Genomic DNA, 13,496 nt, shown 5'->3' on the forward strand with positions numbered 1-13,496 from the left:
ATTTCTTACACAAAGACTATAGAATAAATTAATTCAACTTTAAATTAAATAAACCCTACTTTTAAAAAACAATCTTCCCTTATAAAAATAATAGCATTAATAAGGATGATAGCTAATTTTAATTAAGTGTTTCAAAGCCATCTTATCTCGAGCCGGGCTCGGTGGTTCAGCCTGTAATCCCATGTCTTGGGAGGCTGAGGTGAGTGGATTACCTGAGCCTGCAGGTTCAAGACCCGCCTGGGCAATTTGGTGAGACATCATCTCTACAAAAAATCAAAAAACAATTATCCGGGTGTGGTAGCACGTGCCTGTAGTTCCAGCTACTTAGAAGGCTGAGGCAGAAGGATTGCCAGAGCCCAGCAGGTCGAGGCTGCGGTGGCCGGGAGCAGCCACTGCACTCCAGTCTGGGTGTCAGAGTGAGACTCCAACTCAAAAAAATAACAAAAGCAAAAACAAAATCAAAGCCATCTTACCTCATTTAATCATCGCAACAGCATTATGCATCAGGTAGGAAGGAAGATAATCCTTCATGAGTCACTCACATATTAGCACATCTTGAAAGCAGAATCGTCAACAGTTCTTTGTTATGGTATATCTTATCAAGGCTATTCGGATAGTAAACAGCCTGGAAGAAAGAGGTGTGTCTTCCTTTGCAGCAGAAACCACTTGGTTTGCTATCCAGCATAATAAAGATAATATCTCTCTCTGGAGCAAAGATTGCAGTTTTGCTTGCAACCCCTTAAATAGACAGGAATTTCTAAGTCCTGGGTCCCTCAACTGTGACAAACCTACTGTGTGCACTGTGTCCATCTGAGCCCCTCTTTGTTACTACCATGGAACACTGGAGGCATGAGGAGCCAACATGGACATGAAGTTCATGTTACCTGCTGTGCTATGAGTAACAAAGTCCTTTGTCTCTGTTCCAGGAGTCTCATGTCCTCTCCCAATGCTGATAAAACTCTACTAGGATATATTGTTAAAATTATAACGTTTCAGACACTTCAGAGTATGTAAAAGTTTTTGGTAACAAAGACAAGGTGCTGGCATATGCATGACCTTTTGAAAGGGAAGGGAGTTCTTTGTGGTTAAGGCTGGGAGATAAGACTCTCTGGGATCCAGAAGCAAGTGCTCTTGTTCAAGTGGTGGGCAAGGAGGTAGGAGGATAAGAATTCCCTGCTACCCTACCTGTTGATAAACATTTAAAACTAAACCAGTAACAGGTGAGATTGAAGAAAAAAACAGATAAAACCTGAATGGTGCTTTAGTTGTTACTCACTCTCTTCCAGGCAGGTAGAGAAAGAGTCAATAAGTTTTCAAAACTCCTATCAGGCTTTGAGTGGATAGAATGCATTGGCAGTTCTTTGGGTTCAGCCATAAATGCCATTCTGCCTTGCTTCTTGGCCTGGAGCTGCTCTCCCCTCAGTACCTCTAATCACCTTCTCCTCTCTCCTCTGACCTTAGCTCTTTAAGAAAAAAGATTCATAGGGGTTGAGCTTGAGGTCTCCCTGTCCCTGAGGGAAACTGAAGATAATATAAATTTGTGTGAGTATGCAGGGAAACTCTAAGGAGAAGTACCCAAAGTTTTATGGATCCATTAGACATAGGCACTGAAATAAAAACCAACCATCTGCCCTGATCCCTGAAGGAGGAAGTACTCAGATTCACCTATGGCATTTGGGAAGGGTTCACAGTGGGGTTAGAAGCTAATGTAACCTTGTGAGTGGGTCCTTTGTGCCAATTCAGTGTATTTTTTCCTTGCTTCTACATCTAAATGTGTAGATGAATTGATGAGTTACAAAGCTGTACTTCTGTGCCCTGGGAAGGGCAGCATGTAGAGGAGGGATGGTGGGGTAAACTTCTGTGCCATTTGTTACCAGTGCTGGTTCAGGATCTAGCAAAAGTGTCCCTAACTGTGATGTAAGAGTTTTCACTATGTAGATAATGTTCTTTTAGGTGGCAATCCAGAAGCCTCAGTCTCAATGACCTTGAGTAAAGTGTTGTCACAAACCTGTATAAAATTTAGGGGGCTGCACACCAAGTAGAGTTTCTTAGGACTGTGCGATTGGATTCACAATGCTCAATCCCTCCAGCAATCAAACTGCCCTCTATTAGTCCCCAGTCCCATAAAGTAGCCCCAACTCATCAGAATCTTAGAGCAGTATGTTCTTCACTAGTACTTGCACCTTGGTCCCTCAATCTGACTAACCCACAAATTAGCATCCTTTGAGTGGGAACCAGACCAGCTGCACTGGAAGCCATCCAACAAGCTGTGGCATGTTCTCTACCTTTGAGGCCCCACAATACCAATGACTTCTTTGAGATTCAAGTATTTGTGACTAATAGAGCCCCTGGAAAAGGAAGGCAGCATCTATTCGGAGGACCCAGGTGATTTGGGACTTGTCCCCTTCCTGACAAGATTACCAGGTACACTACTTTTAAAAAGCAGCTCTTAGTTTGCTGTTGGGCTCTTCTTGAAACTAAATGTCTGACCCATAGAGACCTTGCGGCTCTCCGGTCTATAATTCCCATTTGGGGGTTATCAACTCAGACTCCAAGACTAATGAGATAGTAAAGCCAAAAAGCCTTGTTGTCAAATGAAAGAGGTGTATTCAAGGATATAGATGGTCTGATACAGACGCATTTTTGCTTTATGTGAAAATGTGGCAACTTTTCCAATGGGGGAAAATTTATCTTCCACTTTTCGACTCACAAAAAGCTGAAAACTTTCCAGGGCCCATTCTCTGAAAGAACAACTAGAATCAAGCTGCTGATCAAGCCTGTACCCCAGATTATCTCCATGGTTGCCTGCACCCATCATCATACCAAATATGGCACATGGCCACCATAACAGACTAGGTATAGAGTAAAAGTCTCCACATGTCTGATAAGGCAACCACTTGAGGGAGGCTAAATCACCCAAGCCACTGTTCACGCCTCTCCCAACAGAGTGGCTACATCTGACTTCTGGCCCCCTTTGAAGGATGTGGGTTGTGCCTGATCACTGGGGACATTTTTCAAGTTACAGTATTGCTATTCCAGTCCCATCAGTCAGCTCCTGCCACACCACTGTGGCTGTTGAAGTGAATCTGTGTTGTGTTTTTGACTTTCTGGGCCATTTGCAGTCTGACAGTGAAGCACCTTTTATCACAAAGTCAGCTCAACAGTGGGCTGAGAATAGATGTAATGGACTTTCAAAGCTCCCTACTATTTAAAGGCATCTGGTGTTATTGAGTAGTGAATCAGCCTCCTCAAAAATTGACTTCAAAATATTTCTGTCTGCTTCCCTCATCATATTCCAGTTCATACAAAGTGGGAAGGCAATTTGGTCATTGAACGTGACTGTCCCCACAAAAGAATTATCCCCTTTCAGCTGCTTCTTGGGTAATTATCAGAAGAAATGAGTTGGAAATCATATAGACATATTTTGAAAATTCAGGATTCTGCCTTGACCATGCTGAGTATTGTGTGTATTTCTTTCCCTAAAGACTAACCCTGTCTCAGCTTGGTTGATACACTCTCCAAGGGGAAGCCTAACCAAAAGGGAAACTAGAGGACTCGAAATTAACACTGGTTAAGTTTTATAAATATGCCATTGTTCCTCTGGCTCCTGACCTTTCTGGACAAAAGTTTTGGGTGTAAGTTGGGGATAATCTGAAAAAAGTTATTTTATAGCTACTGAAATAGAACTCCAATTTTGTGGCAATGGAAGGAAAACAATTCAGCAACATGGAACAGGATATTGTAGATTTGCGATGTACAAAAGATAAAGGGTCACTAATGATATTTTGTCTTTCAAAATTGTCCCTGGATCCTTCCTTCTAAAGAAAGATGCCCTCATGTGGATCGTCCTAAATGTTGCAGGTACCTCAAATTTAACTGACTTATGGGTCTAAGAGCCCCTACCAGAGGATTCTGACCATGATTTGATTGCCTTTCCTCTTGACCTTGCCGAGAGTCTAAAGGAAAAAGCAGATGGCCTCAATTTCTGCTCCTCCCATGCAAGACACCTCCAGATGCCTCCCCACCCCCCACCAAGCCATTCTCAGTCAATCCAAGGGGCAGATGAATGCCACCTGGGTCATGGTATAGATAAACAGGACAGATGGGTCCAATTGCCTTCAAAAAACAGGAACTAGACTCAACTGTTTAAAACAGAACTAAAAATCCTAAGGCCTGTCAGCCAGCCAGGAAGCTACCTCAGAGGCTCTGCCAATCTCTGCCTTCTGAATAATGCAGGTACCACTTAGGAGAGCTCAACAGAAACAACACTGTCTTTTTAGAGTTACCACGTGTGTTTGGGGGATTGTACCTCTTATATGGAAGTCAGGCCATTAATTTGCCACTATCCTCAAAGCTACATTATTCATTCACTTATAAAAGGCAGTACAAAATCTGTCCTTCCCTGATTTTAGTTAAATTAATCAATTATACCACACTGGCCCTGGAAGGAATCCAGGTCAGCCTCAACTCATTGGCCAGGCTTTTTATAAATGATACATTGACTTCTTCCTTGCAGGCAAAGGCAGAGTCTATGCATTTACTGATTATAGCCTGAGGTACTTGGATTATTGCTTTGTATCTAAAGGAAAGCTTAAGACATGAACTTAAGAAGAAATCCACTTGGCTTTCTAAAGTATACCTAATGGTTCCTAGGATTCTTTTGGCTAGTTAAGTCCAGAACCAGGACTAGGGTCCATGGTTGATGTCAGTGTTGAAATTGCTTCATTCTGCTGCTTGGAGTCCCATTGATAGCAGCCTTATGTAATGCTATATAGGCAAATTGGTCCCAGATTTGGTCCCAGACTTTGTCAGTCAGACTAAATAGAGTGACAGACCAAGTAGCATACTTACGGGAAAATTTCCTAGAAGGCAGCACAGTATAGAAATTAGAGGTGGCTATTAGGTTAAGAGGAGTAGGTGGTATAGGAGAAAGCATTGAAAAATACTTACTAAAATATAGATTTATATTAAGGGCTCACCTTGCTTTGAGAAAGTTTATGTTTTAAACATTTATTGGTAAGTTGATGACTTGGACAATGAAATGACTTTGTTCATAGAAAATGTAATGAAAAAAAGTTACATTCCCAGACTAGCACAAAAATGCTTATTTAACCCTGGCCTCGATTTAAATAAGGCATTGCAAATTTGGTTTTAAATAGTTTGCTGACTTTTTATTGTATGTATTTATACATGTAATAACATAGTTCTTTTAAATTTCAGTGTTGCTGTATGCTAAATAGACTCAGAGATGATTATTTAGAGCTGACCACAATTAAACTCATCTGATTTTTTCTATGAAATTATATGCACTAAAGCAAGCACTCTGTAGCCTTATCACAGCTACAGAACTCAAAACACGGATGATACAGGTCATATAGACCTGAGAAACACTCATGACCCCCACCATGGTTCTGGGCATCCCAGGAACTGTCAAAGAGAAAAAGAAAACTCGATCCAAAGGAACACTATTTTCATTAGCATGTTGGAAAGCTCTCTTCCCAGCGTGCACCAGTAATCAACATGCACAAATGCACAAGTCTGGTATTTATTGTTGGTGGGAAGTGGTCTGTATTTTAGAATTAGCCAAAGGTTACCAGAGTGAGAGTTCAGTAGAAAAGACTATAAAACCCTAAACAGAAAGAAAGTTTTTTTAAAAGCATGATTGCTTTAGCTGAAGATTACTTTTAAAATTCTATTTAAACTAACTATAGGTTTTTTCCTTCATGATAGATAATTCCATACTGGAAGTAAGTTTTAAGGTTAAGTCATTTTTACTGTAACAAAATCTTTAATACGACACTGAAAAAATTAATAATAAAAGAAGGTAAGATGTTAACAGCAGTCATTCCAAAACAAGGTCAGAATAATAAGTATATTCTCAGAGAGGAAGTAACATGCAGGGATTGATATTTTAATTACCTCAACATACTAGTCTATTACCACCTTAAAAAATAATTTTTCCTGAAGTGTCAGACAGTTGTTCTTAACTTTTTTTATTGGGATGCGGGGAAAGGGGATTTTGCATGGACTCTCTTCCTTGAAATATTCACATAATAAAAAGGAATACTTGTATAATATTTTATGTTCCAGGAACTCTACTATATCCATGATATGCAATGAAACAATTAAGCATCAAAACAATTCTATCAGGTAGGTAATGTTATTACTTGCATCAATTTTTCAGATAAAGATATTGTAGTACAATAAGTAACTTGTCAAAGATCACATTCCTCTAATAAGAAGAAAAACTGAGAATTGAACCCAGGCAGTGTGGCTCCAGAGTCCACCTAAAACGATAGTCTACTGCACACTAGTATTTTACACTTGTATATACATATATGTATATATAAAATTGTATATACAATTTCAAAAGATTTCACATAACTCTCAAAACCTAGATTTAAGACATCTGTGTTCAAAACATTTTTGGCAGCAGTTACTACCTTAAAATATTTGAAAATTATGATGCTGTAATCAGAAGTCCCATCTACCTAAAGAGAAAGAACTAGAAGGAAAAAAAGTTGAACAGACTGATGATTGACATTCTGTTTCTGATATAGAAAATTATCTAGATGAATGGAGTAACTTCTCTTTAAGAGCCAAATCTCAGAAATTCTAGGCATCATTTATTTGTCCTATTTTAGATAATATACGATTTTTAATATCTCTTTATGTCAGAATGTTTCTGGCCTGGGGATCACATGTATATCTCTGACCTGTAGATCAGGTGACCAACCTAGTGTCATAAATCATCCTGCAGAGTAGTGTCTATCAGGCAGAATAAGCTAATCTTATGTTCATTTTTACCTTCTAGTAATGTCAGGCTAGCCGGTTAAAGCATGCTGGGAGGATTTCAGTGGCATCACGAATTGTTAGTTGTTTTAAATTGTTGTTATTTTAAGATGGCTTATTCTTGAGTTAAACATGAGGACTTAAGCCTGGATACACCCAATCTTGGGCCGTCCTGAGAAAATGTGCCCGCTGTGGCCAAATGGTGGTTTGGTTACATACATTTCAGGAAGGCTGAAGTTACAAGAAACCATAAATCAATACATATGATATTTTCATTGGTTTGGCCCAAGAAAGAGGGACAAAGCGGGGCCTTGCAGGCCATAGGTGGATTCAAATATTTGTTTGTTTGTTTAAATTCAGGGGGTACACATGGACATATTGAGTAGTGGTAGGAATTGGGTCTCAGGTGGCCCATTCCCCATATAGTGAACCCTGTAGGTAGTTTCCCCTGTAGTAGTTTCTGAACCCTAATTACCCTCACCCCCCCTCCATTGGTGTCCCCAGTGTCTATTATTTCTATCTTTGTGACCATTTAATTCTCATATAGCAGTGAGAACATGTGATGTTTGGTTTTCTGTTTCTGAGTCAGTTTACTTAGGATAATGATCTCCAGCTCCACCCATGTTGCTGCAAAGGACATGATTGCATTCTTTTTTATGGCTGTATTCTATGATGTATATATACCACATTTTAATTATCCATTGATTGGTTGGTGGGCATTTAGGTTGCTTCCACGTCTCTGCAGTTGTAAATTGTGCTGTGATTAACATGCAAGTACAGGTGTCTTTTTTGTATCACAACCTCTATTCCTTAGGGTAGATAGATACCTAGTAGTGGGATTGCTGGATCAAATGGTAGATCTACTTTTAGTTCTTGCATAATCTCCATACTACTTTGCATAATCTCCATACTGCTTTCCATACAATTTGCACTCCTACCAACAGTATATAAGTGTTCCCTTGCCTCCACATCTGCACCAGCATCTATTGTTTTTTGATTTTTTCATGATGTCCATTCTGACTGGTGTAAGATTGCATCTCATTGTGGTTTTAATTTCATTTCCCTGATGATGAGTAATGTTGAGCATTTTTTAATGGTTGTTGGCCATTTGTGGTATCTTCTTTTGAGAGATGTCTGTTCATGCTGTTTGCCTACTTGTTAATGGGGTTATTTGCCTTTTTCTCGCTGATTTGAGTTCTTTGTACATTCTGGATATTAGTCCTTTTTCAGATGTACAGTTTGTGAACATCTTTTCCCATTCTATAGGTTGCCTATTTCCTCTGTTGATAATTTGTTTTGCTGTGCAGAGGTTTTTAATTTAACTAAGTCCCACTTATTTATTTTTGTTTTTGTTGCATTTGCTCTTGAGGTTTTAGTCATAAATTATTTACCTGGGCTGATGTCCATAAGAGTTTTCATAGATTTTCTTGTAGAATTTTTATGGTTTCAGGTCTGACATTTAAATCTTTAATCCATCATGAGTAATTTTTTGTATATGGGGAGATCGGGATCAAGTTTCTTTTTTCTGCATGTAGCTATGCAATTTTCCCAGCACCATTTGTTGAATAGGGTGTCCTTTCCCCACAGTATGTTTTTGGTTACTTTGTCAAGGAATAGTTAGTTGTAGGTATTTGGGTTTATTTTTGGATTCTCTGTTCTGTTCCCTTGGTCCATATGTCTGTTCTTGTACCAGTACCATCCTGTTTTGGTCACTACAGTCTTGTAGTATAATTTGAAGTCAGGTAATGTGATGCCTCCAGCTTTGTACTTTTTTTCTTAGGATCGCTTTGGCTATTCTGGCTCTGTTTTGGTTTCATATGAATTTTAGATTTTTTTTCTAATTCTATGAAAAATGATGTTGGTAGTTTGATAGGGAATTCATTGAATCTGTAGATTACTTTGGGTAATATGGTCATTTTAATAATGTTGATTCTTCCAATTCATGAACATGGGATGTTTCTCCATTTGTTTCTTTCCTCTGCAATTTCTTTCATCAGAGTTTTGTAATTCTCCTCATAGAGATCTTTTATCTCCTTTGTTAAATATATTCCTAGGTAGTTTAGTTTTTTGGCTGCTATTGTAAATGGAATTGAGTTATTGATTTGATTCTCAGCTTGGTCACTACAGATGTATAGCAGTGCTACTGATTTGTGTGTGTTGATTTTGTATCCTGAAACTTTACCCAATTTATCTATCAAGTCCAGGAGTCTTTTGGAGGAGTCTTGAAGGTTCTCTAGGTATAAGATCATTTCACTGACATACATAGATAGTTTGATAGCTTCTTTTCCAATTTGGAAACCATTTATTTATTTTTCTTATCTGACTGCTCTGCTTTGGACTTCCAATACTATGCTGTATAGTAATGGTGAAAGTGGGCATCTTTGCTATGTTCCAGTTCTGAGGGGAAATGCATTCAACTTTCCTCCGTTCAGGATATTAGGGTGAGTTTGTCATATATGGCTTTTATTATTTTGAGAATTTTGAAAAATATTCCCTCTATGTTTATTTTGCTGAGGTTTGTTTTTTTTTAATCATGAAGTGATGCTGGATTTTATTAAATGGTTTCTGTGCCTATTGAAATGATCATAAAATTTTTGTTTTAATTCTGTTTATGTAGTGAATCATGTTTATTGACTCATGAATGCTGAACCACCCATCCTTGCAATAAAACTCACTTGGCTGTGATATATTATTAATATTATTTTGTGTACTGTTGAATTTGGCTTGTTACTATTTGTTGAGGATTTTTGCATCCATGTTCATGGGAATATTGGACTTTAGTTTTCTTTTTTGTTGTTGTTGGGTCCTTTCTTGGTTTTGGTATGAGTGACACTGGCCTCATAGAATGAGTAGGGAGAATTCCTCCTCTTCAATTTTGTGGAATAGCTTCAGTAAAACTGATATCAGTTCTTCTTTGAAGGTCTGGTAGAATTCATCTGTGAGTCCATCAAGTCCTGGACATTTTGTTGAAAAACTTCTAATTACTACTACTTGCTACTTGTTTCAGGTCTGTTCAGTGTTTCAATTTCTTCCTGATTCAAGGTTGGAGGGCTCTATGTTTCCAAGAATTTATCCATTTCCTCTAAATTATCTAATTTGTTTGCATAGAGGTGTTCATAATAGTCTCCAATGATCTTTTGAATTTCTGTCATATCCGTTGTAATATCTTTTTTTTTCATTTCTGAACCAGCTAATTTGAGTCTTCTCTCTTCATTTCTTAATTAATCTGGCTAGTGATCTATCAATCTTATCTTTTCAAATAATCAAATTTTTGTTTCATTGATCCTTTGTATTTTTTAAATTTCAATTTCATTTAGTTCTTCTTTGATCTTCATAATGTCTTTTCTTGTGCTAGCTTTGGGGTTTTTTTGTTCATGTTTTTCTAGTTCCTTTAGGTGTGATGTTAGGTTGTTGATATGTGATCTTTCAGTCTTATTAATGTAGGCCTTAAGTGCTACAAATTTTCCTCTGAGTACTGCTTTGGTTGTATTCCAGAGATTTTGAGAACTTGTTTCATTGTTGTTATTCATTTCAAGGAATTTTTAAAATTTCCATCTTTATTTCATTATTGATCCAAGGATCATTCAGGAGCAAATTGCTTAATTTCTGTGTCTTTGGTTTTGCAAGTTCTTCTTGGAGTTAATTTCTAGTTTTATTCCACTGTAGTCTGAGGTGATGCTTGATATAATTTCAATTTTTTTGCATTTATGGAGTCTTGATTTGTGGCTTACTATATGTTCTATCTTGGAGAGTGTTCCATGTGCTGATGAGAAAAAAGTATATTCTGTAGTTTGGGAATGGAATGTTTTATTGATGTCTTTTAGTTTTATTTTCCCTAGAGTCCTGCTTAATTTCAATGTTTCTTTGTTGACTTTCTGCCTTTGATGATCTGTCTATTGTTGTCAGTGGAGTGTTGGAATCTTCTACTATTATTGTACTACTGTCTATCTCTTTTTTTCTAGGTCTAGTAGAATTAGTTTTATAAAGCTGGGGGCTCTTGTGTTAGGTGCATATATATTTTTAATTGTTATGTCTTCTCATTGGATTGATCCCTTTATCCTTATATAATGACTATCTTTTTTTTTTTTTTAACTGTTGTTAGTTTAAAATATGTTTTATCTGATATGAGAATGGCTACTCCTGCTTGGTTTTGGTTTCCATTTGCATGGAATATTTTCTGCCACTTCTTTACCTTGAATCTATAGGAGTTTTTGTGAGTTAAGTGGGCCTCTTGAAGCAGTAAATATTTGGATTGTGTTTTTTGATCCATTCTGTCATTCTGTATCTTTTTAGTAAGACATTGAGACCATTTACATTCAGAGTTAATAATGATATGTAAGGTACTATTCTATTCATCATGTTCGTTGTTCTCTGGTTGCTTTGCTTATTTACTTTCTCTATTGTGTTGATATATTCCACAAAGCCTGTGTACTCTATCATTTCCAGCACTTCTCTCTGGTGTATTCTGATACTTTGCAAACTTAGAACCTTTTTTGGCATTTCTTGTAGAGCTGGTCTTGTGGTGACAAAATCCCTCGGTGTCTGCTTGTCTGAGAAGGACTTCATTTCTCCTTCATTTATAAAACTTAGTTTTGCAGGATATAAAACTCTTGACCTACTGTTATTCTATTTGAGGAGATTGAATGTGGGGGCCTAGTCCCTTCTGGGTTGTGGGGTTTCTTTTGAGAAGTCTGCTATTACCTGATAGGCTTACCTTTGTAAGTTATATGATGCTTTTGTCTAACTTCTCTTAAAATTCTTTCCTTCACATTAACTTTGCATAGCTGCATGATTAAATGTCTTGAGGATAATCGTTTTGTAATGCATCCTCTGGGGGTTCTTTGGGCTTCTTGTATCTGGATGTTTAGCATTCTGGCAAGGCGAGGAAAATTTTCCTACTATTATTCCCTCAAATAAATTTTCCAAACCTGTTGCTTTCTCCTCTTCCTCAGGAACACCTATGATTCTTAATGTTTGAATGTTTTACATTATCTCCCCTTTCTTGGTGGGTTTGTTCCATTCTCTTGATTTTTTTTTTTTTTTTTTTTTTTTTTTTTACTGTTATCTGATTGGGTTAATTCAAAAGTCTTGTCTTCAAATTCTAAGATCCTTTCTTCTACTTGTTTTAGTATACGGTTAAAACTTTTCATTGTATTCTGTACTTCCCTAAATGTTTATTTTCTATCCAAAGTTTCAGCTTTTTGTTAAGTTGTCTTAATCTTTGGGGAATTTTTCATCCATTATGTCGGTTTTCAACTTCCTCCTTAAGTTCATTGACCAATTTTATTAACAATCTTTTGAATTCTATGTCTGGAATTTCAACAATTTCAACTTGATTAGGGTTCATTGCTAGAGAGTTTGTGTGGTCTTTTGAAGGTATTGGAGAACTCTGTTTTTTCATATTGTCAGAATTTTTTTGGGGGGGAGGCTTGGTTTCTTCTCAGTTGGTTAGACAACTTCTTTTTATTTGAAGTTGGCATGGGGCTGATATAGCCACTGTAGGGTTCCCTTGGTTATATATAGTGTTGGTATGGTGAGTTTCTCAATTGCCAGATGTGGCAGCCATATGCTGTGTGCCAGCAATGGCATATGGTTCCTGAATGACTGAAGTAGCTCAGAAAGTGTTGTTAGATGGTGTTTGGGATCAGGCCTTCTCCAAACCATATTATATCCAACGTGGTTGGTTGTACTGTTGATGTGGTGCTTGTGGTAGAAAACTGGTTATGATATTTCCTGTAGTTTCTCCTTGGTGAGTGTTGCTCTAAGGAAGTGCCCATCTAGCCAAGGCCAAAGACAGACCTCTGGGGATTTCCCAAGTTCTCTGTCTGTTTTGAGCCCTCATGGGGAGTGCAGGGGAAAGGATCTGAAGCACCTCATGAATGTAGACTCTTAACCGCCCCAGTGTGGATCAGGAAAAAGTCTCATCACTGGGGTCACACTGTGGTGCAGAGCAGGCAAAGAAGAGTTTACAAGGGGAGTGAGAGGTTGCTATGGTAACACATCCCAGTCAGTTCCCACCTTGACCTGAGGCAATCTGATATCTGAATATTTAATAGGTACAGTCAGCCTCAGGGCCTCAGGTATTCTCAGGCAACCCACCCAGTCAGGAACTGTCTACAACTGTGGAGTTTGCCTTTGGGGCCTGTTCCCTCCTGGGCTAGAAAGTGATTGGTCCACTCTGCAATGGTTGAGTTCCTGGGAAATATGGCACTGCTCAAGGCTTTTTTTCTACACCACTCTGGCAAAGCACAGCTGTGGGGAAGGCAGTTTCCTGTGAGGGACTGTGGTCCCATAAGGCTCAGAGAGCCCTTCAAGTTCACAGCAGGAGCACAGAACTCCTGAATTTCCCTCACTCACCTTGCTCACTGCCTCTGGAGGTTATGATTGACTGTGGTGGTGCAGACAAGATTCCCGCCAGTTCCAGCTCAGGTCAGTGGATTTTTTTCTTTTTTTTTACTTTAAGTAATTATTTTGGGGTGTGATACTGGGTTTGTTTCTCTCTGGGTGCTGAGGAAACTTTCTCTCTCTTGGTTTACTCTGTAGGAGAAACTCACTTTAAAATAGGAGTGTTTTAAATTACTACAATTTTCTTACTTATATTTTTAAAGTGCAGAAATAGCTAGTCTGATGCTAATTGTCCTCTGACCTCATGATACTATCTCCTTTACTCATACTTTGTCAGCAGTCACATTGGCTTTCTTTTA

This window comes from Carlito syrichta, unplaced genomic scaffold (assembly GCF_000164805.1).
Source record: "Carlito syrichta isolate Samal-C Ts95f unplaced genomic scaffold, Tarsius_syrichta-2.0.1 Scaffold314151, whole genome shotgun sequence".
NCBI classification, from domain to species: domain Eukaryota; kingdom Metazoa; phylum Chordata; class Mammalia; order Primates; family Tarsiidae; genus Carlito; species Carlito syrichta.